Below are 25,782 nucleotides of genomic sequence, written 5' to 3' on the forward strand. Positions count from 1 at the left end.
CGGAGAGAGCATCCAAACTCCACGCAGACAGGTCCCCCATTGGTGATTCTGTTTCAGGTTCCCCAAGCTGGGACTTGAACCGGGGTCTTCTTGTTGTGAGGTAACCACTGTACCACCGTGTTGCCCATATCTAATATTACAGGGGCAACAAAAAAAGAGAGCAATATCAGATGCAGCATGCAGTCTTATCCAAATTCCAGCTCAGAACAGGACGTGCATGGATACAGTCGTCTACAAGTGGATGCACCAGAATGGATCTGAGCAGAAAGCTGGTGGGCTATTGATTGTAGTTTGTACGTGTTTATCACAACGATTTGAATCAAGAAATACTCAGAAATGAAAGTTCAATCCTAAATTTCTTTATATATGTTCTCTATCATCAGTTAAATGCCACAAGAAGATATTAAAAACACCAAAAACAGCTTTTCAACAGAGTGAAAAGCAGCTTTTATTTTGAAATATTTCATAGTGTGTGTCTGTAAAATGACACATTGTTTAGATACACCTCTGAGTAGGTGTGTGTGTTTGGTGTACAGGACAAAAGGATTTGTTGTTGACAGGCGTATCTCCACAGACAGAGCGATGACCTTTTTTCCCCCTCATGAACTGGTTCAGCAGCATTCGGTTGGTATGAAAAGCAGAAAAAAGCAGAGATAAGGACAAAAACAAGGAGAAAGGGGAATCAAAGGGGGAGGCGAAAACTGCATGCAGGTGAAAAACGGAACAAAACCATAAAAACAACTGCAACAAAGAAACCAGAGGGCAGACAGAAAGTGAGCGTCAGCAGCCAGACAAATATCTGTGTTCACCTGTAATCACATGGTGCGGGTCGGCCTCGGCTCGCCACCATCCAGCGACCAACACTGAGCCCGCCTTCAAACAGCTATCTCCTCTTCTCACTTTTCTCTGCTCTCTCTTTTCACAGTCAGAGCAGACCTTGATGTTTTTTCCAATAATTGGCAGCAGAAGTTGGACCCCCCCAACGTTCTCTTTTTCTGTTTATCTTTTTCTGCTCTTCCTCTTCCTTCAGAGATGAATAGTTGGCGCGGGATCAAAGGCGGGCTCCGACCGGCCGGTCTGACCGCCTCAAAGGGGCGTTGGGCGCTGGCGTGGGCCCAGCTGTTGCACACGGCCACATCCAGATTTGCGCCACAGATGGGGCCCGCGGAGGCCTCGTCGCCCGGACCCCACCCCCCACCACCACCACCAACCCGCTCTGCATGAGAGGTCAGTGGCTAAAGTATCAGAGCGTGTACTTCCTGTAAGACAATCTGCTGCAACTGATTCCCTTTTGTTCCCATCTTTCTTCTTCTTCTTCGTGTTTATTTCCTCACTTCCTTGCTCCCTTCACAGCTTGGACCATCGGCGGCTCGCGGAACAGGAACACACGAGGTAAACGTTCTGCCAACACAGACAGACCCATGAGCAAATGAGAACACCCACCTCCAACTTGACCCCCTGCTGTCAGCGTGTAAATGTAAAAGCTCTGCAGCCAAGAAAAAATAAACCCAAACATCAGGCAACGTGTTTTGGGTTGAACAAGACCTCAAAATGAGAATATATATTCAACACCAGCTCAGCTTTCTAAGCGGACGGGTTTGAGGGCGACGGGTTTCTCTGAATTCTCCCGGAAAATCTGAAAGCAGCAGCACCTGAAATGCAGCAGAGCAGATATACATTTGTGGGAGTGAAGAAAAAAGATAAAGCAAGTATTTTTCCATAAGCGGCGCGCTGTCACGCATGAACTCCCCGGCTCTGCCATGTGTTTAAGATTAGATGTACTCTTTTATGAAACAAGAACGCAGTCAACAAACTTCAGCTGTTTCCCTGCTGTTCATGAATCAATTACGCTCTGTCCACGCCCTCCCCACACAGTCTGCGCCAACACAAGAAACCAACATGTTTCAGAGAAGATTCTTCATTTTTCTGATTACACATGAAAGTCAAATCCTACTTTCACATGTTGCTGCTGACATGTCTCAGCTGAAATTTACCCTCAAAGTCACTCATTTTCCAATTTTTCTCAATTTTATTGTCTAATTGTCTCTTTATGAGAAAAGTTTCACAATTATACACAGGATGTTGTACATTTACGCTTGGTTTTATTTAGTTTGTAAAACCTTTGTCAAATCATACAAATGTCACACAGCATCATTTTAGGAATACATTTAGGAAACTTGTCAGTCCTGGTCCAGATAGAAAATATTCAAACAATTTTAAGTAATTTTAATAAACAAAAACCAAAGTTTGTGTTGATGGAGGGGTTTCCAGTTAGTTGTGGAGTATCTCGGCTGCTGGAATGTTTTAATATCTAAAAGTCTTTTTTAAATAATTCATTTAGACCATTTGAGCAAAGCAGTAATTCCTCCTTAATATAAGTCATATTTATTTACATTTATTTATCGTTAAGATCAAAACCAGAAGCTTTATTGTCAATTTAATAAAATAAAGTGCAATTCATTTCAGTTGTGGAGCATTTGAGGAAAAAACAGAAAAAACATGTAAACCTGTAACTTATCGATAAAAAAAATGTTTTTTTAACCAGTACATCCAAATAAACTGCATGTTTGACCATGAAGCAACTTTAAACTTTACTTGAATTTTTTGTAGTTGTTATTATTTATTTCTTTAACGAAAAAAAAATTTTTTTTTACAAGTTTTAACTTCAACTTCAACTGTTTGCTGTCTTGTCTTGCTCCGTAGGATAGTCTGATGGATTTGTACTGTCACAAACCACACCAAGATTCACTTGGAGCCGCTGTGGATCAGGGTTGGTGGTTTGGATTCCTCGGGTCACATGGCAAAGTGAAAGGGATCTCTTAGCTGCTGTCAGTGAGGTAGGTTAAGGTGACGTAGCTGCTCCATAATTGCGGCATGACTGTGTGAGTGCCTGTGTGTGACAATGAGTAGATAACAAACAACGAAAAAACCTGGTTTATAAATTGAAAAAGAATAAAATAAGTATTGATGTTTTCTGCTCCTAGTTGGATCAGAATCACATCAGACGAGTGTTCACAGCCATCTATCATGTATTCTATGCACCCGCCCCTCCTCGATGCACTGTTTGTCCATTTGGTCAAATGTTTTCATTACGTGAAGCTGTGAGCAGATTATTTGACAAGTTCCTGTAACCGGCTGCTTGCACCAGTTACCAACCAACTCAAACACACGTCTGGTAGACTTGGGTTTGTCTTGTTTGATCTGCGCCAGAGTTCAGGTGAGCTTTCACACCTGTTAAACAAAGCAGACTTTCCAAGCATCACAGGTCTATAACAGTCATGTTTGTGAGAATGCAATCCAGCTCTGGTCTGGACTTCACAGTCCTGGTCTGAATGTATACTTGGTTAAGTCGTGTTTGTAAGTCACAGTTCTCTCTTCAGCTTGTGGCTTTGATAAACTGTCCAACCTATTTTCTGCAGTGAAATACAAGCATTTTTGTAATCAAACCCCTTTGATGATCGACGGTAAATACACTCTACCCGAGTGAGTGAGACGGAGTGTGATGAAGTTGATTCAGTCAGTAATTTTTTGCTATGCACCACCACTGGAGATATCAGTAAGCAATGATTGGTGTAACCTTAGCCTTGACCCTCCCCTAACCCTTCTCCCTTCCCTAACCCCCCAACCCAAACCCAACACTAACCCTAACCCCCTTTGAATAGTTCTGGGTCAACTTTTCTATGGTAACCACTCTCACTAATCCAGAGTATGCTTGTTGGACACCACTCACCACCACCAACGCTTGAAAGCAGACTCACAAAAATCAATCAATCAGTAGTTACCAACGGTCAAAATGAGACCAAACACTTTTATTGAGACATCTGATGGGCCAGTTTATAACTTGCAAAACGAAAAAAAAACAAGTAAAAAAAAAAAAAAGTAATAGATGTTTATTTCTCAATTGAAGTCTATGGGATTTTATCTTTTTGGAGCCAGTGGGTACTGTTTGGAACACAGTCTGGGAGGGGTCACTCAGTCCAGTTGTCATACAGTCAACCACCAACAATGACTTAAGGCCCGTTCACACCGGGACGAATTTCGTCGGCGAAGTTTAACGCCTCGTGACTAGACAAAGGGCACCAATGAGAGTGTGCACAACGACGCGAAAAAACGCCACGCGTCAAAGCGTCAAAAAAAAAACGCCTCGGGTTTGTTTGTTTTTTTCGACGCGTCGCGTCGAAATCTATTCAACCAATGAGAATGGCGCTTTTGCACACATGTCTGGAGCTTCTGAAGTTACAGTAAAACACAACTTGGGGGCGCTCAAACACAAAACTGCCTTGCTGAGCACACATACCAGCGAAGAAGATAGACGCCAAGTAGCGTCTACACAGCCGCGAAGAAATAATGACGGACATTCTGTCATGGTTTGAGTTTGTTTTGTCTTGGCTTTTGCTTTAGTTCTTGTTCTGTCTTGTTTGGTTCTGTTTCCTGTTTTATTTTGAAAGGTTTCCTGTCTTGTCATGTTTCTTGAGTTTTACTTCCTTTGGTCCCCATCTGCCCTGATCGTGTTCACCTGTGTCTTGTCTGCCCTGTCTGTATATAAGTCTTGTCTCTGCCTTCCTCCTGTGCTGGTCCATTAACTTCTGGTCGTGTGTTTAGCGTCTTCATGTGTCTTCGTCCGTTCATGCCATGTTTCATGCCACGCCACAGTGAGTTTTTGTTTTGTCATCCTGCTCTGCAGCGCCTTTTGTTTGTTGTTTATTAAACCCCCTGGCCTTGGAACTGTTTGCCTCCCGCCTCTGCGTCTGGGTCCTACCGGCTCTCGAGCCACCCCCCGCACATGACACATTCTAAAATATCCCCGAACCAAGCACCAGTTGGAGCTACTGGTGCTTGAAATATTCATGTTTTCTTTGTATTATTCTGACAAGCGCGTAAATACTTGCTCTCTTCTTCTGAGTGAAAAGCGACTTTAAGAAGCGTAAAGTTGCGCAGCGCCACCTTGTGTACAGGAGTATTTCTGTTTATATTAAGCGCCATCTAGTGTCAGGGAATGAAATTGCATGTTCGCTCGGCTCATCGTCAGCGAAAATCGCCTGGGTGTGAACACAAAAAACGTGGCGAAAAATGCTGGCGAATAACGCCTGGCGAATATTCGTCCCGGTGTGTATGGGCCTTAAGTCGCCAAATCTGACTTTCACACATCTAATTACTGTCGACCTTTGGTTTGAAGCATTTTAAAATATGTAAGTGTGTCATTAGATCTATTTTGTAATTGGTGTAACACCTCCAGTGTGGAGGTTAATGAAACTGAACAACAGACTTAACGTGACCACCATGGAAAAAAGTAGTTAGATCCAGCTTAGATAATAGCCCACTTAACATAGAAGCTCACTAATTAGAAGAACAGAGAAGATGATAATGAAGTCACCTAAGAAGGGTCAACTGGCTGGCTGTTGAGCTTCAAAGGTAACATCTTAGCTGTTGGAAAATTATGAGAAACCCAGGCTGCTGTTGTTTTTCTGTAATAATGGGCATTATTTTCACTTTTATGTGTTCCCCCTACAGAGAAAATAGGCCTGATCTTTCCCTTTGTGGCTGCTCCAACTGTTCACTTCCACCACCCACACAACACATTTTCCCAGGCAACAATGTTCCTCCAAAGTTTACACACAATAAATAACGATGTGCCCAAAGCAGTTAGCAGTGGCCCCGCTCTCAGTTTCCTGGCTGGAGTTGAAATGAAATGGTAATTCTGACTTGAGGAGGATTTCAAAGAGATGGCCTTTACTTTTCATCTTGGTTCATACCACGAGCTCACTGACACATTCACGCTGGGACTGAAGAAAGAAAAAGAAGAAGAGAAAAGAGCTGAATTTTAAGTTTTTCTATGAACTTCACTCTTTTTTTTTTGTCCAAAGAGAGATGTACTGAGATCTCTTCCCCCAGATGGACAGCATTTATATAAACAACCACCCCCGGTTCAGCCAATGTTTGATTGATGTGTCATTGTCCAAAGACTGTTTCCAGGCATTTGAATAGATAATTTGCTGTTTGATGTAGACATGTTCCTTCAAGGGCCAAAGGGCCAGATGTGGGGGTACAGTAGGGGTGTCCTCCTCCTGCGCTATTTTTGCCTTCAAACTCGCCTGCTTTCCACAGGGAGGATGACTGACACTTGAATCATTGAGCTTAAGATTTTCTAAAAGTCTATCTGAGAGCAGATTGAAAACGATGCTGTCAGATCAATATAAGAGGAAAAACAAGAATACAGGACAAAAAATTTGAGCTTGTAGGTAATAAGGGTGGAAGCCAGCGAAAGTGTTTACAAATTTGAAACCCAAAAGTGAGGTTAGTGTTAAAAGTCTGTGTGTTCCACCTCTGTACTTGCTTTAACCTGGATAAAAGTGTCTGGTGCTTCACTTTCCTTTCCAGGATTTAAAAACCAACCAGGAAGTAAAAAATGTATTTGGACAAAAGGCCACTGGAGGCAAGTTGCAAAAAAGTACCGATTTCCTGTTGACACCAATGTTAAAAGTCAGATTTGATACCTAAAATAGACCCTAGTCTGTTGTTCAAACCTGTTTTCATAAGAGAAAAGCTCATATCTACCACTGACTGTGTATCATTGTGTATAATGCCACCCATAGAAAATGGCTTACATCGTCCTCCGCCAAAAGGAAATCATTACAATCGCCTTTATTTTTTATGTTTTTGTATCACGGACACTGCCAAATTGGAGCCAGACAATATCAGAAAGCAGTGATTGGTCTGAGTCAGTCTAAGTCATTGTTTCTATGGCAACCGCTCTCGCAAATAAGGAGTGAGCTTGTTGGAAGTCCACATTCCTTCCACTTGAAAGTGGCTACATGAAATCTGTCAATCAAACATTATGAACATTGGATGTGGGGGGGGGCAGCAAGCACAACAGTCTACTTCTCTTCTATTGAGGCCTCTGATTGGCCAGTTTATAACTCGAACAACAATCATGTGTGTACCACATTTCTTTTTAAATTGGAGTTGGGTGCATGATTGGCTTGAAGTGCACTGGAGTCAGTTTACATGAGAACTAAAATCCTCGTGCTCAAACACATCAACGTTCCCTTGTTTCAGCGTCACAAGTATAGAAGATCATCGGAGGAAATGTTCTCATGTTAAAACGTCTTCATTCCATTGTAACCGAACATGCACACAGTCTGTCAGTGATTAGCAAGCAAACTGAGAACAAACTAAATAAATAGAGATGCAGTGATGTCTTCATTATCTCTCAGCTTCCCCGCTCATACAAAGCCAAGGTTAATGATTGTTGATTAAACGGCAGAGCTCGTGGCTGAAGGAGCGCATGGATCTCATAGAAGAGGTCACTGCTGGGAAATCACTGTCAGGTGGAATTAGCTGGTTGGGATGCAGACCAGGAATGCAGATGAGCCGCTCTTACATTTTATTTGCATAGATTAGTTCATTTTAATATTTTTTCTAGCATCTTTTGTCTGTTTCATGCAGCGTGCTGGTAAAATGGTAAGAGCATGCATACGTCAGGTGGATTAGAATTTGCTCACAGTATAAACAATGATTCTTGTTTAATTTGAAAAGGAGATGTACACTCACTGGGGAGCCGGTTTAGCTCGTGCTGGTTTGCAGCGCCTTCCGTCCGTGAAACCAGGGTTCGACTCCGGGCTGCTCCCTGTTCCCTTCTCTACCTCTGTGCCGGTCCCAAGCCCGGTTGCTTTGAGAGGGTTGCGTCAGGAAGGGCATCCGGCGTAAAACATTGCCAAGTTTACCATGCGACTCGTTCGCTGTGGCGACCCCTGATGGGAAAAGCCGAAAAAGGGAACAACATGTACACTCACTGGCCGACTGATTAGGTATTGGTTCTAGTAATGGGTTGGACCATTTTGACTTTAGAACTGTCTTAATCCTTGGTGGCATAGATTCACCAAGGTACTGGAAACATTTCTCAGAGGGTTTGGTCCATAATGACATGTTAGCATCATACAGTTGCTGCTGATTTGTCAGCTGCACATCCATGATGATCTCCTGTTCCACCACATCCCAAAGGTTCCCTGTTGGGTTAAGATCTGTGACATTTAAGTCCAGTGAACTCACTGTCATGTTCAAGATATCAGTCTGGGATGATTCCAGCTTTATGACATATATGACTTTATTTAAAGTGCCTTATCCTGCTGGATGTAGCCATCAGAAGATGGTACATTGTGGTCATAAAGGGATGGACATGGTCAGCAACCATACTCAGGTAGGCTGTGTTGTTGTAGCCATGCTCAGTTGGTACTAAAGGGCCCAAAGTGTGCCAAGAAAATCACTCCCACACCATTACACCACCACCACCACCAAGCTGAAGCGCTGATACAAGCCAGAATGGATCCATGCATTCTAACCCTACCATCCCAATGTCACAGCGGAAATGGAGACTCATCAGACCAGAAAACATTTTTCCGATCTTCTATTGTCCAGTTTTGGTGAGCCTGTGTGTATTGTAATGTCGGTTTCCTGTTCTTAGCTGACAGCTGTGGTCTTCTGCCTCCAGGTTGGATGTGTTGTGCTTTCTATCAGCTGTCTGGCCATTCTCCTCTGACCTTTGGCATCAACGAGGCATTTTCAACAACACTGGATCTTTTCTCTTTTTTTGCACCATTCTCTGTAAACCCTAGAGATGGTTGTGGGTGAAAACCCCAAAAGATCATCAGTTTCTGAATTACTCAGACCAGCACCAACAACCATTCAACGTTGAAAAGTCACTTCAGTCACCTTTCTTCTTCGTTCTGATCCTCAGTTTGAACTGCAGCAGATCGTCTGGATCATGTTTACATGCCTAAATGCATTTAGTTGCTGCCCTTTGATGGGCTGTTTAGGAAATGTGTACTTATAAGCAGTTAGACAGGTGTGGCTTATAGAGTGGCCAATGAGTGTAAATTCCTGTAGAAGAAACGGAAAAAATTCTACCTGTTGGGCTGATTTGACGAAACTTTTCATGACAATCAAAAAGTCAAAAACGCTTTTGTATAGGGTTAAAAAAATTGATTATTATTTTAAAGTTGAACATAAAATAAAGTAATATAATTTTTTACCTCTAACAGAGTCATTAAAATAATGTTTCTTCTCTACTCTAGAAAAAAAGATTAAGTGAAATTGTAAGTATGTGTATCACTAGTTTAAAATTTGACTTATTTATGTTGGAGTGATCATCAAATGCCTTGTCTTATACTGCCAGTGTTTACATGGAAAGTTGCAATAACGTTTGTCCCCAATAAAACCACAAAACCTTTTAGAAAAGTATTCAATCATCTGATAAGAGAAAGGAAACCATTTTTAGAGGAGTCCAAGAGTCAAACATGGTGGTGGTGCTGTGATGACGCAGAGATGATTTGCAACTTCAGACACCATGCAGAACCAAAGCGTCTGTCCTCCACCTGAAGACTGGAAAGGAGTATTTCAGAGCATCAATTCATGACCTTGAGCTCAAAGGAACATTGCAAAAAACATTATTTCAAAACAAATAGAAACAGGTACACATAAAAACAGGGCTCAAACTAAAAAAAATGTTGGATTTAAATTTAATTGAGTTTCGTGAGCTGAAAAAGCAATTTGTGCAAAAAAAGATAAAAATAATAATGAAAACTCCTGAAGTGTCTCAAAACGATTCTGTAAAGAGGACTGGACTGACATTTCCCTTTAAAAATGAAAAACACCCAATGAATTATGTGAGATTTGCAATTATGGTCCACCCAGTTATGAGGTTTAGGACTTGAATAAATTATAATAGTGTTCCAGGCAGGTTTTGACAGCTTTTTCTCCTAGAAAATGAAAAAAAAAGTTTTTTTTTAAATATTTTTTCCACAATCATGTCCAAGGTGGACATGTCAAGGTGCATTAAGAATCATAAGAATAAAAGACATTGATAAAAGCAAAAGACAAAAAACAAAAGCAGTATACCATAAATATGTATAAAATCATAAATGTCAAGGCGTTTGGACGTTTTCTTCACCAGTGTGGATGGAGCCAGTTTGATGACTCTAAATCTTGCATCACCACCAAGACACCTGCTGTTAGGTCACCAAAACAGTGCCTGTCTCCGTTTTTGTGTGAAACCTAAATAAGCTCCAAGGTCAAGCCTGGGATCTATTTGTCTTTTCTGCAGGATTTTAATCGCTCTGTTGCTTTTGTAGCCAAAACAGTTTTGACAATGGAGGTGGTTGAGACATAAGCTGCAGCGACAGGCAAACGGCTGAGGGCAGAACGTTGTAGCCTTCACACCATTTGCAGAGTGAGGGGAACGCTTTGTCTGGATCTGCCAGATCAAAGGCTGCAATGCAAATTCCTGCAGCTTCCGTACCATCATTTGATGTTTGGGGGAGCCAAATTATTGTGGTGATTACAGTAGCGGTACACAGCCGAGGGAGCAGTCCAAACAAGGCCCCTATTGTGGCTCTCAATTAGTGGCGTGACATCTCAGCACCCAACGTCTGAGAGGCTTCCCACAATAAGAGAGGCTGTTTGGGCTGATAAAGTGATTTAACTTGGTGGGGTTCTTTCATCTTCACTCACACTGGGATGTTTGAGGCTTGTGGGGATTCTGCACACCCTCACACCTCCTCTCTATTGTCACAACAGCACCACTGTCTTCGGTGTTTGGAGGAGGCCTGCTGCCCTGTGATCAAGCTATAGTCAACAATTAGAATTATTCGGTTTAGGATAATGTTTATGTAAAATTAGTGGAGGACTGAATGTAGTAAAGCAACCTTAATGAAGAAAAACGTTTTTCCTTTTAGATTCACCTCATGTCATATTCAAGTTGTTGATGGCAGCGTTCTATTTTTTCTTCTTATTTGTGTGCTGTGGTGAAGCACAGGGGCTTGAAAGCGTAACTTTGCCTTTGGGAAGGACAGAGGAACAGACAACCAGCATGAGCTGACTTCTTGATAACACTTTGCAGTCTGCAGGCTCCAATGATAGCTTTGATACTTTGTTTTTTGATTGTCTCTTTCATATTTTGCCCCTGCCTTCAGTATAAGCAGCAGCGGCGGCGGGGTCGAAGGGCAGAGACGGTGAGCAGACTACTAGGCTTTACAGAAATTGAGATTTGATGCCTCTCTGTCAAGGAGATGGACGGAGATGAAGATGGATGTTGGTTTTCAACTGCTTCCGGCTCCCATATGTTAGAGCAAACACAGCAACTTTGACTGACTGCACAATCTTGTTTTCAAGAAAGTTTCTGTGTGAAAAAAGAGAGAAAAAACCCCACTGGGATGCAAATAATGTCAACCGCATGTGTTGTGTTTGATTAAGAAACATCTCAGGGACCACAAGAAAGTTCCACTCTGATCAGCTTTTGATCTATTTTCAAAAGGGTTTCCAGTGGCTCTTAATTATGAAAATTCAGTTTTTGGGGCAAAATCAAAAAAGTCTGTGTTGTTTTCTAAGACAAAGTATCTGTAGAGCGGCAGTTCACTTGTTCATCAGAAATTCCCATCTGAATTGTGGGCGAGACTGTTGGAGTGGAAGTGGGCCTTTATTCATGTTTCCCCCCTATCTAGGGACTTGGATGTAACATAAAAGCAAAAGGAAAAAATTAAAACCACAATAACTCAAAAACTCTTACAAACAAACCCAGGCTGAAAGTAAGCTGGACATTTATTTACAGAAAAACTCAAAACTACAAAAAAAACCCCACCAAAATCCAAGGACTAAAGCCTCTAACAACAAACGAAGTAAAGCTCTGCTGCTGCCAGCTGGGGGACGATTCCAACAGATGATGCGACAGTATTTAAACCCTGTCACGTCTGGACGTCCTCGGCCAATCAGGTGCTCCAGATAATTTGGGATCCAATCGGCAAACAAATATAGGAGGCGAAAAAAGAAACACAGAACCTCCCACTGCAGCAGAAAGCAAAAGAAAATCAACTCCAAAAGTACAAAAAAACAATATTACAGCCACAGCCTTAACAGCTCATTTCCCATCATCTCTATGTTTACACTCTCTGCCGCTAGCTTATCACTACCCAATGACTCACTTTTATCATTTTAATCCAATGCATTATGGGTGATGTAGTGCAAACAGCCGCCGAACGCAGACAGACTCGCGTCTCTGAGCTTCATTGCTTTGTTCACTTGTTCCACAGTCTGACACCGGATTCTGTGGAAAGCTACACCGCTAAAGACGAGCTTTAGCTGGTATTTTTGTTAGAACTGAGAGACTTTATGAGCAGAATCTGAACAAGGAAGTGAAGACTTTAACCACTTCTGATTGGTCAGACTGATGACGTGTGATTAAGACTCCAAGAATGATTGACGGAGACAGTTAAGGGGCGGGACTTTGCAGAAAACAGTTATAGCTGCAGCCACATCGCGGTACCGTCATTGTTATCAAAATGTCTTTAATAGAATCAAATAAACACAAATAAAAAAGTATTTTATGACCTTTCATATTCCTAAGTACTCAGTGTTTTATCAGGGCCTGTTTGGATGAACAAAGAGCTGATATCCTGGAGATGGTAAATCTTTTTAGATCAGTTAATGAGAGCAATTTCCCATGGTACATTTGACCATCTCCCACGGCACACTAGTGTGCCGCGGCACACTGGTTGAAAAACACTGGGCTACATAAAAGTAAAAAAAAAAAGGGCTTCTATGGCAATTCTGAAATGACATCATGAGCTTGTATTATTTTCTTTCAGCAAACACGTTGTTGCTCCTTAGATTATGAAATCTTTTTATGATTAACACTTAATCATTCTTAACTTTTTTCCATTTAATTTTCTTTTTAATTGTTCTATATTAGGCATTTTTCTCCAATGTTTAGTTTTCATTTCAGTATATTCAGTGTATAACTGGGAAAGCATCTGCCAGGTTTCTTGAAAGCGAACCTTGGTGAGTCTGGCTGCAGTGTGAAAACAGACTTTCCAGTAAACCAAGACAGAAGAACCATGCGGTTTGGTTTACGGGAGAAAAAAGAGAAATAATATGAAGAAGTGTGAGTCAGGAAAAATAAGATGTTTTGTGGGGAGATGTGGACAATGGGGTTTATCATGAAATAGTCTGAGGGCTGTGAACTGGTCCCACATAATAGCAGCGTTTTTTTATTCCTGTTTAGGTGGCAGTAATCCTCATTATGAGTAATACTGACTGCTAAAACAGTGTTTTCTGGAAACTTCTCTATCTCTCTTTCTCTGTCAGAAAACTGATAGAGAAAACACTGATAAAGACAAAGCAGGGGCCCCTGAAACAGCCCCCCTCCCTTACTGAGGAAAACATTTAGCAAAGCTAGAAGGAGTTTAATTACACACGAGCTGCAGAACGGGCCCTTTTCTGTCAGCTGGGAAAATGCTTCACGTTATTGTTGGTTCAAGGTTTTCTAAAGGATGTGCTGACGTGTAGTGATCTGGCAGAGAGAAGACTTGCAGTGGTGGGGGTGGGGGTGGGCACCTGTTTATGTTTGAAAAGCGTGTAAGTTGCCTTCACAAAACCCCATCCATGGAAATGAAGCAAACAGGATGAAAGAGAGAGGAATAAGCAAAGAGAGAAACCTGGATGAGGAGGAAAAAGCTTTGACCAACGACTTGAGCGGGGAACCTGACTTCGTCTTTTACTGAATGATATCAGATGCTTTGCCAGCGAGAAAGGGGTCAGAGAGAGCACAGCGCAGAACCGTCCTCTCTCTTTCGTCCTCCTTTTCAGCTTGCAACATCAAAGGCTCAATGGATGCTGTTGCTCCAATAACTGCATGAAAAGAGATGGAGAAAGTTTTTTCTTTCTTTTCTTGAATTCAAGTTATTGCAGTATTCAGCAAGAAAGATGAGACAAAAAGTATTTTATAGTATTTCATACGTCTCTGTCTTAAGCTACGCTCACACCGGCGTCAGCGGTGCGTGGTCAAGCAACAACTCCCAATGAAAAGTCTATATGAACACATCCTTGTGCTCTTTTGTGGGGTCCAAATAACCCCACAAAACAACGTTAACGTGCCTTGGAGGCACGTTAACGTTGTTTTGTGGGGTCATTTGGACCCCACAAGACAGTGCGCTGCACCTATTTTCTTCAATGATCTGTGATTTTCACTGGGGGGGTCATCCGGACCACATAAGATAGCACTAGGGATAAGCACACGTTTCTGGCTTCTGCGTTCAAAACTACTTACGTCTGTTTTCGGGTTCAATGTGCAAGCCGCGCGGCCGTTGAAAGTGAAACTGGTTTAACTTTGACGAAACACGGATTTAGTGTAGTGACGTATCGGTTCTTTTTCGAATCACAACGGAAGTACCAACCAAACAACGTTAATGTGCCTTGGAGGCACGTTAACGTTGTTTTGTGGGGTTATTTGGACCCTACAAAAGAGCACAAGGATGTGTTCATATAGAATTTTAAATTGGAGTTGTTGCTTGACCACGCACCGCTGAGGCCGGTTTGAGCGTAGCTTAAGACAGAGACGTATGAAATACTATAAAATACTTTTTGAAAATTGTTCATGGAGGAGAAATCAAGGACTGCGGTTTGAGCCCGGGTGAAATTACACGACATCAAGTCTTTTTTTATATAAAAACAGGACTGTGACAGAAAAAGCCCGAAGCAAGATTTGTAAAATTTGCTCTGCTTTAACAATTTCGCACCTCGTCTACCAACTGTACATGCGCTATGTATCGGGTAGCAATTGTCCAGCATGAACGCCAAATGTTCAAGAAGCCCCACTCAACGCATTCTTGAACGTGCATCACATGCCTGGTGTGTACATAGCATCACATCCTTAACGTCCGGTTTGACTAAAAGCACCACAAAAGCAGAGGCTTTGCACCACTGATGGGAGCAGAAATAGAGCTGAGGAGGAGGTTTACGTAGCTTCTGCACCTACTTCGCTGTCATCAAGACAGGCCTCTGTAATTGGTGCTAAAGTTAGAAGGGAACGGGCTGTTACTTCACCGCAGACATTCCACACCAGGAACAGAAGAACAGAACCAAACTTGTGCTATAGAGCAAAGAGAACTGGCCTAATTCCTGCTTGCCCTTATCTTTTCACAGAGACCACCCAGCAGCAACAAGTCACTTCTCACCTTTACATTGAGTCTGAGGTGCTGAAATTCAGGGTTTCTGCTGTCCAAGAGGACAGCTCTAAGTGCCCACATCTGTGATTAGCTTTGTGTTCTGGGTTTGCTTCAGCCTCCTATCATCATCTGGACCCTGTTTGGAGAGATTTTTGTAAAAATCACAGCAGGATTACCGCTGTGAAAGGGAAAACCTGGAAGAGACCCCGGCGCTTCCGCTGCTCACACTCCAACAAACTGCCTGGTTTTTGAGTTTGAAACTCAGGAATGGTTTGTGACCTACAGGGGCGTCCCAAATGAGAAAAAATTCAAAGCAAACATCCTGAATTCACACGCAGCTGCATGCTTAGGCATTAGAACCGGGTGTGTGCCAAATATCAGGTGTCACCGTCCGTTAATTTTGTAATAAAGCAGCTCTTCTGTAGTTGATAAGCTACAGTGCAATTCCTTTTTTTTTAATATCAAAATGGATCCAGACTTTTGAGGATTTTAGAATGAACTCCTCCATTCATTTCCTCCCTTTAGCTTACATTTCCAGGATATTAAAGTAGAACACATTTAAAGCATGTTTTGAAGTTGAGTCATGGGCATCTGGATTTAATGTCTTTTTTTTTATTCATTCATTTTTTATTCCATTTTATCCCTTTCGGGGTCACGGGGCTGCCGGAGCTTCTCGTGCAAAGAAAGGCAGTGGACACCCTGGACTGGTCGCCAGTCTGTCGCAGGGTCAATTTAATGTCTTTCTTCTTGAAAACATTTTACCACTCATCAAGTAGCTAGTAGTAAAGAAGCTACGTCACCTGAATGTAGGATGAAAATCTTCATCAAATATGTGATATTGGAACATGACATGTGATATGTGTGATATGTGACATTCTTTAGTGCATGCTTTTCAGCCCTTTCAGCAGCGTGCACTCCGCTGTGAAAAGTTAACATGTTACATTAAGCACAAGAAATCACTGAAGCACAAATGATGAAAGCTGAGGGCGCTATGAGGATCTCTACATTGTAGTTCTTCATTGGTGGATTAGACCCTAATTAATGTCTAATCAGGACAAGGTTTTAGCTGAAGCATTAGCTGAACAAAACCAGACAATTGCAGGAATCTGTTTGGAGCATAAACAGGTTGTATTTGAAAAGAAGATGGCAACGGGCTGATCTTGTTTGTAATTTATTTACTTTTTAGTTCTGGCCATGTGCAGTTTAACCCTCCTGCACATCTCAGAGCTGAGCTAAAGCTCATCAGTCACACTTTCCTTCCAGTCAGAGTATCATGAACGTTTTATGAAAGAAGGTTCTGTTTCTAATTACCGAGGCAACACGATAGAAATGCGGGAAGTTTGCCCCAAAGTCCTGGCACCTGGAAGCGAAAAGTCTAAAATGCAAAGAAAAAAAACGACTTAGTACACACTGCGATAATTAGGAAATCTAAATGATTAATCTTTTCATCCGTGGGATGATCCGAGTTCAGAAGCTTTTAGCTTCTCATGTGTTGCATATCTTGTTTGGAGACCAAAGTTATCATTTTGGTGCCATTTTATTTAATTTATACTTGCAATCTTATATTTTCATCTCTCCATGTGCAAGAAGATAAATGCTGGAACTCTGGAATAAAAGGTTCAGTCCTTTGAACAGCTGTGGTTTAGATTTAACACATTATTTTTTACAGGAAGTCCAAACTTTAGAGTGTACTTAAGTAAGGCAGCCAGTTTTTTATACTTTTCACAGGTCTTTCATAAGTCTTTCATTAAGAGAGTAAAGAGATCTTTGTTTCAAGAAAATTTGTTCTAGTCTTGCAAAAAAAATATTCTTAACCAAGAATTTTTTTTCAACAGCAAATAATCTTAGTTCAAAAGATATTTTTAGACTGTTGGTAAGACCTTTTTCTTACCCCATTTGCACTTTTTGGGGTTTATTTAAAGAAAATATGCAGATACAAATTTCCATGAGGGCCAATTTTGCAGTGAATAAAAACTTTTAAACAGTTTTGCATCCTTTACCACTCAAGAACGAGCCCAGAAACGACACTTGGACAAATTTTGATGGCACATTGTTCCAATTTTTTGTTGATTTTTGGATTGTATTTCACTCAATTCCCTTAGAATCAGAATCAGAATCAGCTTTACTCGTCAAGTACAGTGCATATACAAGGAATTTGGGCTTTGGCATAACATTGATTTCACTAATTAGTCTTCTTTACTTTTAAATAGCTGCAAGAAGGAAGTTTCATAATAAAAAGAGGAATCATTTGTCAGCTTCAAAATGTAATGTGACAGGCGACTCTTTCCTGTATTTTTCACGTTAAGGCAACCCAGTTCTGAAGCTAAATTTGTTTGTAATTCACCAGCACCTCTTATATATGCTTTTTCTTCACAAAGCCAGAATTTAAGCTTAATTTTGCTAAAATTGTACTAAAAAGACACACGTGCAGCTGCTGTGCCACTAGGGGGCCTGAATCTTCTTTGTGTAAAACCCTGGCATGCGGTGGATTACAGAGGTTATTGTTCTTCGCTCTTTTGCAGCATGAGAACAGAAGAAGGTGAAGTACAGTTTCTGCAGATGCAGCTTCTGCAGAGAAGGTTTATCAAAAGCATCGCTGCAGCGCAGAGAGGCCGCTGTTTTGTCCTTCTGGTCTGGATTCATTCTTGGGGTCAATGTGCATGACTGTACATACTTTGCTTATCTGGAGAATGTAGTCCTTTCATCGCCGTCTCAAACAGGCCGTCTGTCCCTGTGCCTCTGTTTACCACTTTCCCGGTCGCCCGCACTCTTGACCCGCTGACCTTCGCGTGATGCCTGGCAGCCGGGCTTCTGATGTCCAGGACATCATGAGTCACAATGAGTCTACCGGCACCTCACGCTCTACTGTCCATTGTCCTCCTGACTGTGAGCGCCCTTGTTCTCACGGAGGACGACGCTGACACGGCACGCTTCCTCTGTAAATGAGAAAAGGGAGCGGGGAGTCACTCTGAAAGCACGGCCCTTGTTAGTCTGCTACGTCAGACTCTGAGCTGATTTGACCCTCTGACAGAAACTTCTGGAAACAAAGACTCCACATCTCCACAGAACGATGGTGGTCATTGTCTCTCTTTGCGTGTAATCGTCTTTCAGATGAAAGACTTTGGCAGTTCCACGTTTCTCTTCCATTGGTAAAAGTGTTTCTTTCACTCTTTGAGCCTTCGGCACATGCATCCCTGCTGACTTGTATCGGTGCTGCTGGTTTTTGTTTTGCTGGCGCCTGTGGAGGTTCGCAGAGAGGTTGTGTGTGTGGTAAATGTGTCGTAAAGTGCTTGTGAGGTTAATGTAAGTTGCACAAGTGATGCTGTCGTACAATGCCCTTACGCCACACTCTGGGAGTTACACACAAGGTGTGTAGGATGCACGAACTACACTCTGTATAATTTCCTGATTTTTAGTCGTCAGGTTGCGTGCAAGGACCACGCATTTCTCACGTGAACATTGCTAACATTTATTATTATTTTTGGTATTGTTTTATTATTAACCTTCAATTAACCAGGTAAAAAAGAAAACATTGATCTCTTTTACGAGGATGTCCTGGCCAAGAGGTCAGCAGCACACGTTACAGAGCATGACTAGACTATAAAATAAAGCAATGGCATCAGACTGGGGTGACCAATGCTTTTCGTTCAAAAGGCCAAAATCTAAATGTGATCCCAGTCCGTGCGCCAAATACCATTATTTTTTGCATGTCATGAAAAAAAAGCAGAGAATAAAGAATTTAGTTTAGGTTATTTATTTGTATTTGGTACTTTTCAAGGTAACACACATTAGTGAGACTAAAAAGTTAGTAAAATTTTTCTTTGAATCTCTCTCGATCTCCCACTCTCGACAATTAATTAGTCTCGCCAATGTGGCGCTGTCCTGTGCTGCCGAGGGCATCATGGAGTGGCTTGCTGTGACAGAAGTTTAGATTGGAACCCCCTAGAATTTGTTTTTTGTGCCTCACCTTTGTGTTTGGATAAAACTCTGTGTTTAGTCTCGTAGTGGCGGTGTATATTGTACTCTTTAAGTACAGCCACGGACTGCTGACGAAAAGGACAAACAGCCTGAGAAGAGATTTCAGGAGAAAAATAATCCTCCTCCCACATTTGTTCAAAATGCCTCTTATCCGTTTGCTACTGCCGTTGTCGCTTCATGAATGAATGGGACAGGTTAAGGGGTTTTAACTAAACACACTCAAACAGGCATGACTTGGTGGGCCAAAAGACAACCTTTGGTGGGCCAAATTTGGCCCTCGGGCCCTACTTTGGGCACCCTTGAGTACTTAACCCCTACACAACCTTGCATGTTGTATAAGTGTTCCCTTTAACCTGTTGCCTGTGGCGTGCCCATAGTAAAAATGTGCATGAACAGTTTGACCGCACTGGCTCCCTTAGCGGTCTACAACCTTGATACTTCTTGCAGGCCACCTCCATGCCCCGTACAGATTTGCATATTTTTGACTCGCAGACAGCCTGTTTCCGCCCACCTGTAAGGGTCGTTGTAACTAAAGGCTTTATCGTTGCCTTTCTTTGGTCCAAATATGAAGCGGATTGAGCAAAACATTGGAATTAGCTTGATTAGTTCATAAACTTTTAGATTATAGTTTCCCCGTTTGATGGTTCAAAGTAAAAAAAAAAAAAAAAAATCAAGCGTTTAGGTTTTACCAAAACCGGTTTCTGTGGGTGAAACGGATATGTAAAAGGTACAGAGATATCAGTTGTCATACATCTGATCATGCAAAATTTGTTCTTTCCCTTTGACCCATTCTCTGAAGGGGCAATGGAACCATTTAATAGTTGAATAACCCCAATCCAACCCTTCTTCTGGAGGAATGGAGCCAATTTTAGAGCTTAATTCTAAATCGAATTCACAATTACTTTCCTCCGCTGGTCCACCGAGGTGGCTGTCAGCCCCTAATTAGTCTATCTAAAGCATAGAGTTTGTCCATCTGCGTTTGGCTATATGTTAAGGTTTGACAGATTCCATCAGACACGCTGGTTTGATCCGGTGTTATACCTTGACTCTCTGGCATCATTCGGTGTCTTTTGTTATGGAAATCCGGCATCCTGCAGCCCTGTGTCCTTTGAAGGACTGAAAAGGCTCACAGAGACCTGAGCAGAGAAATCACTGGAGGTGTCATAGAAACAAAGATTAGCCCCTCCCTTGTCAAAAAAAAAAAAAAAGAAATATCTAGCTTGCTGCCTCGACATACAGAGAATTGCCCCAATTTCTCTCCTTTTATATCAGATGTGATACTTTTCAAGTCAAAGCTTTTGTAGCATATACCACATGCGATTTGGGCTCTTGTGCGGTGACACAAACTTTGTGACTTTTTGATATCTTGGTGAGCGCTGTCTGACAACTTTCTCTCAGTCACACTCTGCTTCCTATTTCTCAGCCCACCAAAAAAGCGCCGCCTCTGTTCCATCGATTGATTAGCATACATCAAGCCGCTGCTCGTCATGGCAAAGCTTCATTTGAATCGTCTGTACTTCCTCCGTGTCTTTCAACCAGCAGCTGTCAGCCACATCAACGCCAGGCATGCTCTGCGTCAGACAAAGTTAAATTGAAGCTCTCTCTAACACTATATATAGATAAAATGTCACTTCTATCGAGAGACACGGCACCTTCCAAGTCCTCAATACGGAGCGCTTCATCATTGGTTAAAACAAAAAAACAAAAAAACACGTTGAAATTGGAGAAGGGAGATAAGATGAAACGGTTACTTCCTTCTTTCTGTTTTGAGAGTCAAAGAAAGGAAAAGCCAAATGATTCTAAAGTGGGTGTAAGCGTTTAAGGGGCTTTGCTTTTTGATCTGCCTGTCCATCAGCAGAAGCGAACAGCACCTGCTGATGCTTCTGATCGTTAGATGCCCTCAAAGTGTCTCAAAGTCTCTTTCTTATCGCGGGGCGCGTCGATTAAAGGGAGGAGTATCATTTATTCATTTTGCCATTGAGCGCAGAAACAAAAAGCAGATTCCAGAGCTTAGCTTTCATTTTCGTCAAACTCTTGAGGTGCCGTGATGAAGTCAGCTTTCTTTTGAGAGACAAGCCGAGCGGAGGTAGAAAGATGTTTCAGGGTTTTTTTGCCGTGCAAATTAAAAAAAACCCAGATGTGATCTTTCAGATAAAGGAAATGGTGTTCAAACTTTTAAAACATGTTTTTCACAGCACGGTGAGATTTTACAGAGTTTTGTCTAACAAGGTGAAACAAAGGTGCTGAAATCTGTTACCTTTATTGCTTCCATCCTCATTCTATTCACACGTATGGAGAAGGAACACGGAGCGATTAAGTCTGCCTTTATTGGGATATGTTGAGATGATTGTGCCTCAATCAGCCCACTCCATATGTGTCTGCTGCCTCATTTCACTGCGAAGACAAAGCCCTTTTCATCTTCTTCCCATTATCTGATTCTCTAACTTTCCTCTTAGTTTGGAAGTCCCTTCCATTCCTACAGTGTCGCTTCCTCTTCTCCTTTTTTCTTTTTTTCATGTTTCAAATGCTCGATCCTGTTGCGAGGTTTCTCTTTGAAGTTGAAAAGTTCCTTTTAAGCCCAAAGTTTGTGCCGTCTTCACTTTTCAGCCTTGCAAGATGAATATCGGCGGGACAAAGCGCAGAAAGGAAAGGCTTCTGACGAGACTTCTGAAGGCCCAGGAGCTCGTCCCGTCTCCTCCGTTTGCTGTTCTCCTGTTGCTGAAAAGCCTCTGAATCAAATGCAAACGTAGGAAGTCAGTCTTTTTTTATGGTGGATCACTGAGGCCCTTGTAGAGAAGCAGCTCTGCTCAGGTTTTTCTGCACTTTTGAAAAATGAAAAATTGGTGCATTTGCTCATCAGTTATCAGAGCTGAAGAAGCCGTACATTCATAACCTGGACTAACGCGGGAGTTTATTCTTCTGATTTGCATGACTTAATGTGCACATATAGATTTAGACAATCAAGGGCAGGCTAGATTTAGCAATTTGTCGATATTTTTAAAAACCCACTTTGATGAAAAAGAGTGTTTTGGTGTTTTTAACATGTTATTGTTGAAAAGAAAATAAAGCTCAAAATTGGATATCTGACTATTTATTTACACAAATCTTTGTAAATAAAGAGCAGACATTTATGTGTCGTATTTGTGTCGTTGAAAATACGCCGGGTGAGCTGTAAGCTAGCGGGAGACCACGTAAACACAAAAAGCTCTCAGTGACGGGGAGGGGGAAGTGGGGCCGGGGTTGCTCCTTGCCAATGGTCCCGCCCACAACTCAGGGGGATTTTCAGAAGCCGCTCTGCAGAAACTAAGTCATAGAATAAGGCAGATTTTTTTTGGACTAAAAACGGCCCAATCTTAAGTTAAAGACCCTTGGAAACGCTTTGGAAATAGATCAAAAGATGATCATAGTGGGGCTTTAAGCAGATGGGAGCTTCTCTTTAGGGCTGGAGCCCTCTGGTCAATCTGAAATCAGTGTGAGGATCTGGGGGTGCAGTTTCAAGAACTGCTTTGTGGGAGGGCAGCCTGAAGAAAGAGCAGACCTCTGTGCAGATAATCACCCAGGGCCTCTGTAAACCATGGTGTTTATGCATTGTAAATTGTGAAAAGGAAAGCTTTAACATTGTGTGTTTCAAGGCTTTGAACATTGGATGGAATCCGGATTTCACCCACACAACCGCAGGCTCTTGCCTCTTGACTGAAATATCATTCAGATTTCAAAGAGTTTTTTTTTAGGCTGCTTGCAGAACGTCTAAAACCATTTTTGAGCAGCGTCTCTGCATTTTTGCTGTCTGTGCTGCAGAGTCAGAAGCCTTCAGCCAGCAGCTTCACACCACTCTGCTTTTGTGTTTTTACTGACCAGACACTTTCCAACGACAGCCTTGAAAGATGTGGCTTAGCTGCCTTCAAAAATGCTCTGAATCCAGAGAGGACATAGAATAATCCCTCAGTCCTCCTCCTCCTCCCTAAAGCACACACGGGTTAACAAAAGAGCATCTTATGCAAACACTCAATGGGGCACATTTACCGGTAAATGTTGTGTCAACTTTTCTTTAATCTTTGAAGCAGTTAATAAGAAAGATTTTTGGCAAGATTGCAGTTGTCACACCGGTTATCTCTTCCCCGCACTGTAATTCGCTCCTCGTGTAACACGCCTCCTCCTTTGATCTGTGCTTTCGAAACCTTGTGCTTCAACCTGTTTTCCCACTCGCTGTTTGAAGACCAGTAATTCACTTGATGATATCATTACGCACAAATCCAACTGAAGTTTCACCCTCTCATTGCAGCCGAAGCAACTCGTCGACCTCTGTCACCGCCGGCCTGCCAGCAGCCCGTTTCGTTTGTCATTTCTCTGCTTTAGAGTCTGGACTCTATTTCTATTTCAGACTCCATCACGATGTTTGTCTTGTGTCTGTTTGTTTGCATGATTGTGTTTCTGTTTGAGGGGAAAATATTTGAGGAAAAAAGAAAAAGGAAGAAGGAAGAAGGAACATACATATTTTTGCGTCTGAAGCCTTCCAGCAAGGAAGCAAACGTTTCAGTTTTGAGTCAGATCACTAAAGATGGCCCCCATGTATCCAAGATAATTTGGAAAAAATCCTTTCAAACCTATCCTAACACTTAAAAAAAGTAATTGCACCCCCACAATCTAGTAACTGGTTTCATGGAAAAGATGACAGATGCCTGTACAATACAAGCTTTTTTAATATGGCAGGAAAAAGAGATGTATTCATTTTTGCCACAGTGTCATGTCTGCAGATATGATCAGTGGCTCAAAAACCAGAGATGGAGATCTTGACTCTCAAATCCAGGGTGAGAGTCATTCTGTTGATGAAGTAGAAATCAGGCTGACAGATTGACTCTCACTCTGGATTTTTGTCTAAAGGTGACTTGGATCTAATGATCTCATCGAGCCTGTAAAGAGCTTTGCATACCTGGAATCTATCGTGACGGCCAACGGTGACCTAAAACCAGAGATCACCCGCAGAAAGGCACTGGCAGCATCATCTACAGTCTCTCAGAAAACACTCTGGCGGCATTGAAACATCACTGGGAGCTGACCGGGAAAAATGGAAAACCCTTGTTTTTTACGTCGGCTCTACGCACCAGGAAGGGGCATCATCCCCCCCGCAAGAGCCTTGATGATGATGATAACATGGATTTGAAAATGCTTTAATCAAAAGAGGTTTCAATGTTATTTCAATCCCTTTAGAAAAGCCTCGGCCCGTCGCTCCACAGAGATGCTGTCCTGGACACAGGGATCAGAAGCATTGTTGGCATTAGCTCACTTAGCTTTAGCTGCGTTAGCCTTTGACCGGGGTTTGATCTGAAATCCAGTAATGATCACATAGTTCACGCTGAAATGTTGTTCCAGGTCGTCCACGCGTTTCTCCAGTATATCCTGTTGTCTCGTTGTTCGTTTTGGCCAGGAGGTCTCCTGATCTTTTCAGTTATCTCCAGTAGGGGCTTTGGCTCATTCTTCATGACTTCTCAGTCAAGTCTTCAGATACTTTATTGCTGTCTTCGTTGGTCAGCTCTCTTTTTTCAGTAAAGGTTTGTCAAATTAGGTTTGAAGACATTTTCAAACGGTGCTAATTGCAGAATTATCAATTACATCATGTTGCTGCCAACAACCCAATAAGAAAATCATGAATGCTGCATTGACGGGTAAAGCTGAAATAAAAGTCAAAGTGGTTCTGACATTCAAAGATAGCCTCTTGCGGTTGAAGAATGTGGCTGAAGAATCAAAGGTTGTGTTACCACCTTGACCATCCATGTGTCAAAGTGTCTTTAGGAGAGACACTGAACCCCAATTTGCTAATGGTGATTATAGGTCGGGGCCATTATCAATAACATTATGTTTGTGAATGTGTGTGTGAAAAACGCTATTTACCAAATGACTTTTTCAACTATTTGACCAATCAATTGACATTAAAGTTCCATAATGTAACAACTTGTGACAGGAACCATGAAGGGGAGCAGGCCTGGCTATGTCTCCTGGTCTGGAAGAAGGTCACCAGGGCTCCTCCCCCTTCATGGTTCCTGTCCCTGGGGAGAGTCATTGGGACTTTTCCTCTTCATGCCTGTTCCTGAGGAGGGGTTCTCTGAAACCCCTCACATCTGTTTGGCTGCAGGAACCTTCACTGTTTTCTGGACTTGTCTTTGTTTTGTTCTTCCATGCCTCTCCTCAGGTATTTAGCAGTCTGGGATCTGCCCTCTGGGGGAGGGGTACTGTACATTGATTTCCTCTTATTTGTCTTACTTCATCTTCATTAAAGGGTTTTAAAGGAAGACGTGAAGTTGGTTGGTGTCAGTTAGGAGTAGGCAGAGGATAGAGTTCAATGGAGTGTCCTCAAGATTAAGAAAAATCTGCATTATAGAGTTTTCCAGCAAGAACAACTGTATTACACTCTAATAGTCCAATTTAAATCTACAAACTTTTTCAGCTCATCTTGGATTTTTTTTCCTCAGCACAACCTGACAGTTTTTTTTGTTGTGTTTTGAATTTTGAGGTCAATAAATGTGTGGTTTCTTCAAATATGGCATTATTTTGGCCATCAAGCTGCACAGAATCCTCCAATTATCATACTACCAGGGCCATGTTTTAATGTTGTTACAACACTGTGGTGGTCTCTGTCCGGGTGTAACAGGATGCAGATGTAGTCAAACGTTCATGTGTGTCGTCTTGTTCATGTTGTTAAATCGTGAATAGTAACTTAATGAAATGAGGTCTTTACTTCTTTTCTTGTTTTGCAGCTTTCTTTTGTGGGTTTTTGGATGAGTTCGGGAGGAATTAAGGAAAATTCCAACATTTT

The 25,782-nt window shown here is 42.0% G+C and overlaps 1 protein-coding gene and 1 long non-coding RNA gene across 2 annotated transcripts in view; both read left to right on the forward strand.

Moving 5' to 3' along the window:
- The window catches only part of LOC144994935 (uncharacterized), a 39,649-nt gene extending 38,422 nt beyond the window's left edge, over window positions 1-1,227 (forward strand). The window contains exon 3 of the long non-coding RNA XR_013658674.1: window positions 1,031-1,227. This is a non-coding gene — a long non-coding RNA (uncharacterized LOC144994935). The remainder of the gene's footprint in view (window positions 1-1,030) is intronic.
- Window positions 1,228-2,716: 1,489 nt separating this feature from the next.
- Window positions 2,717-25,782, forward strand: part of LOC101156143 (axin-2) — a 56,481-nt gene continuing 33,415 nt past the window's right edge. The window contains exon 1 of the mRNA XM_020709766.3: window positions 2,717-2,837. The gene's annotated coding sequence lies outside the window, so the exon portion shown is untranslated. The remainder of the gene's footprint in view (window positions 2,838-25,782) is intronic.

The sequence above is a fragment of the Oryzias latipes genome, chromosome 1 (assembly GCF_053564925.1).
Source record: "Oryzias latipes strain Hd-rR chromosome 1, Olatipes_Hd-rR_3.1".
Lineage (NCBI taxonomy): Eukaryota > Metazoa > Chordata > Actinopteri > Beloniformes > Adrianichthyidae > Oryzias > Oryzias latipes.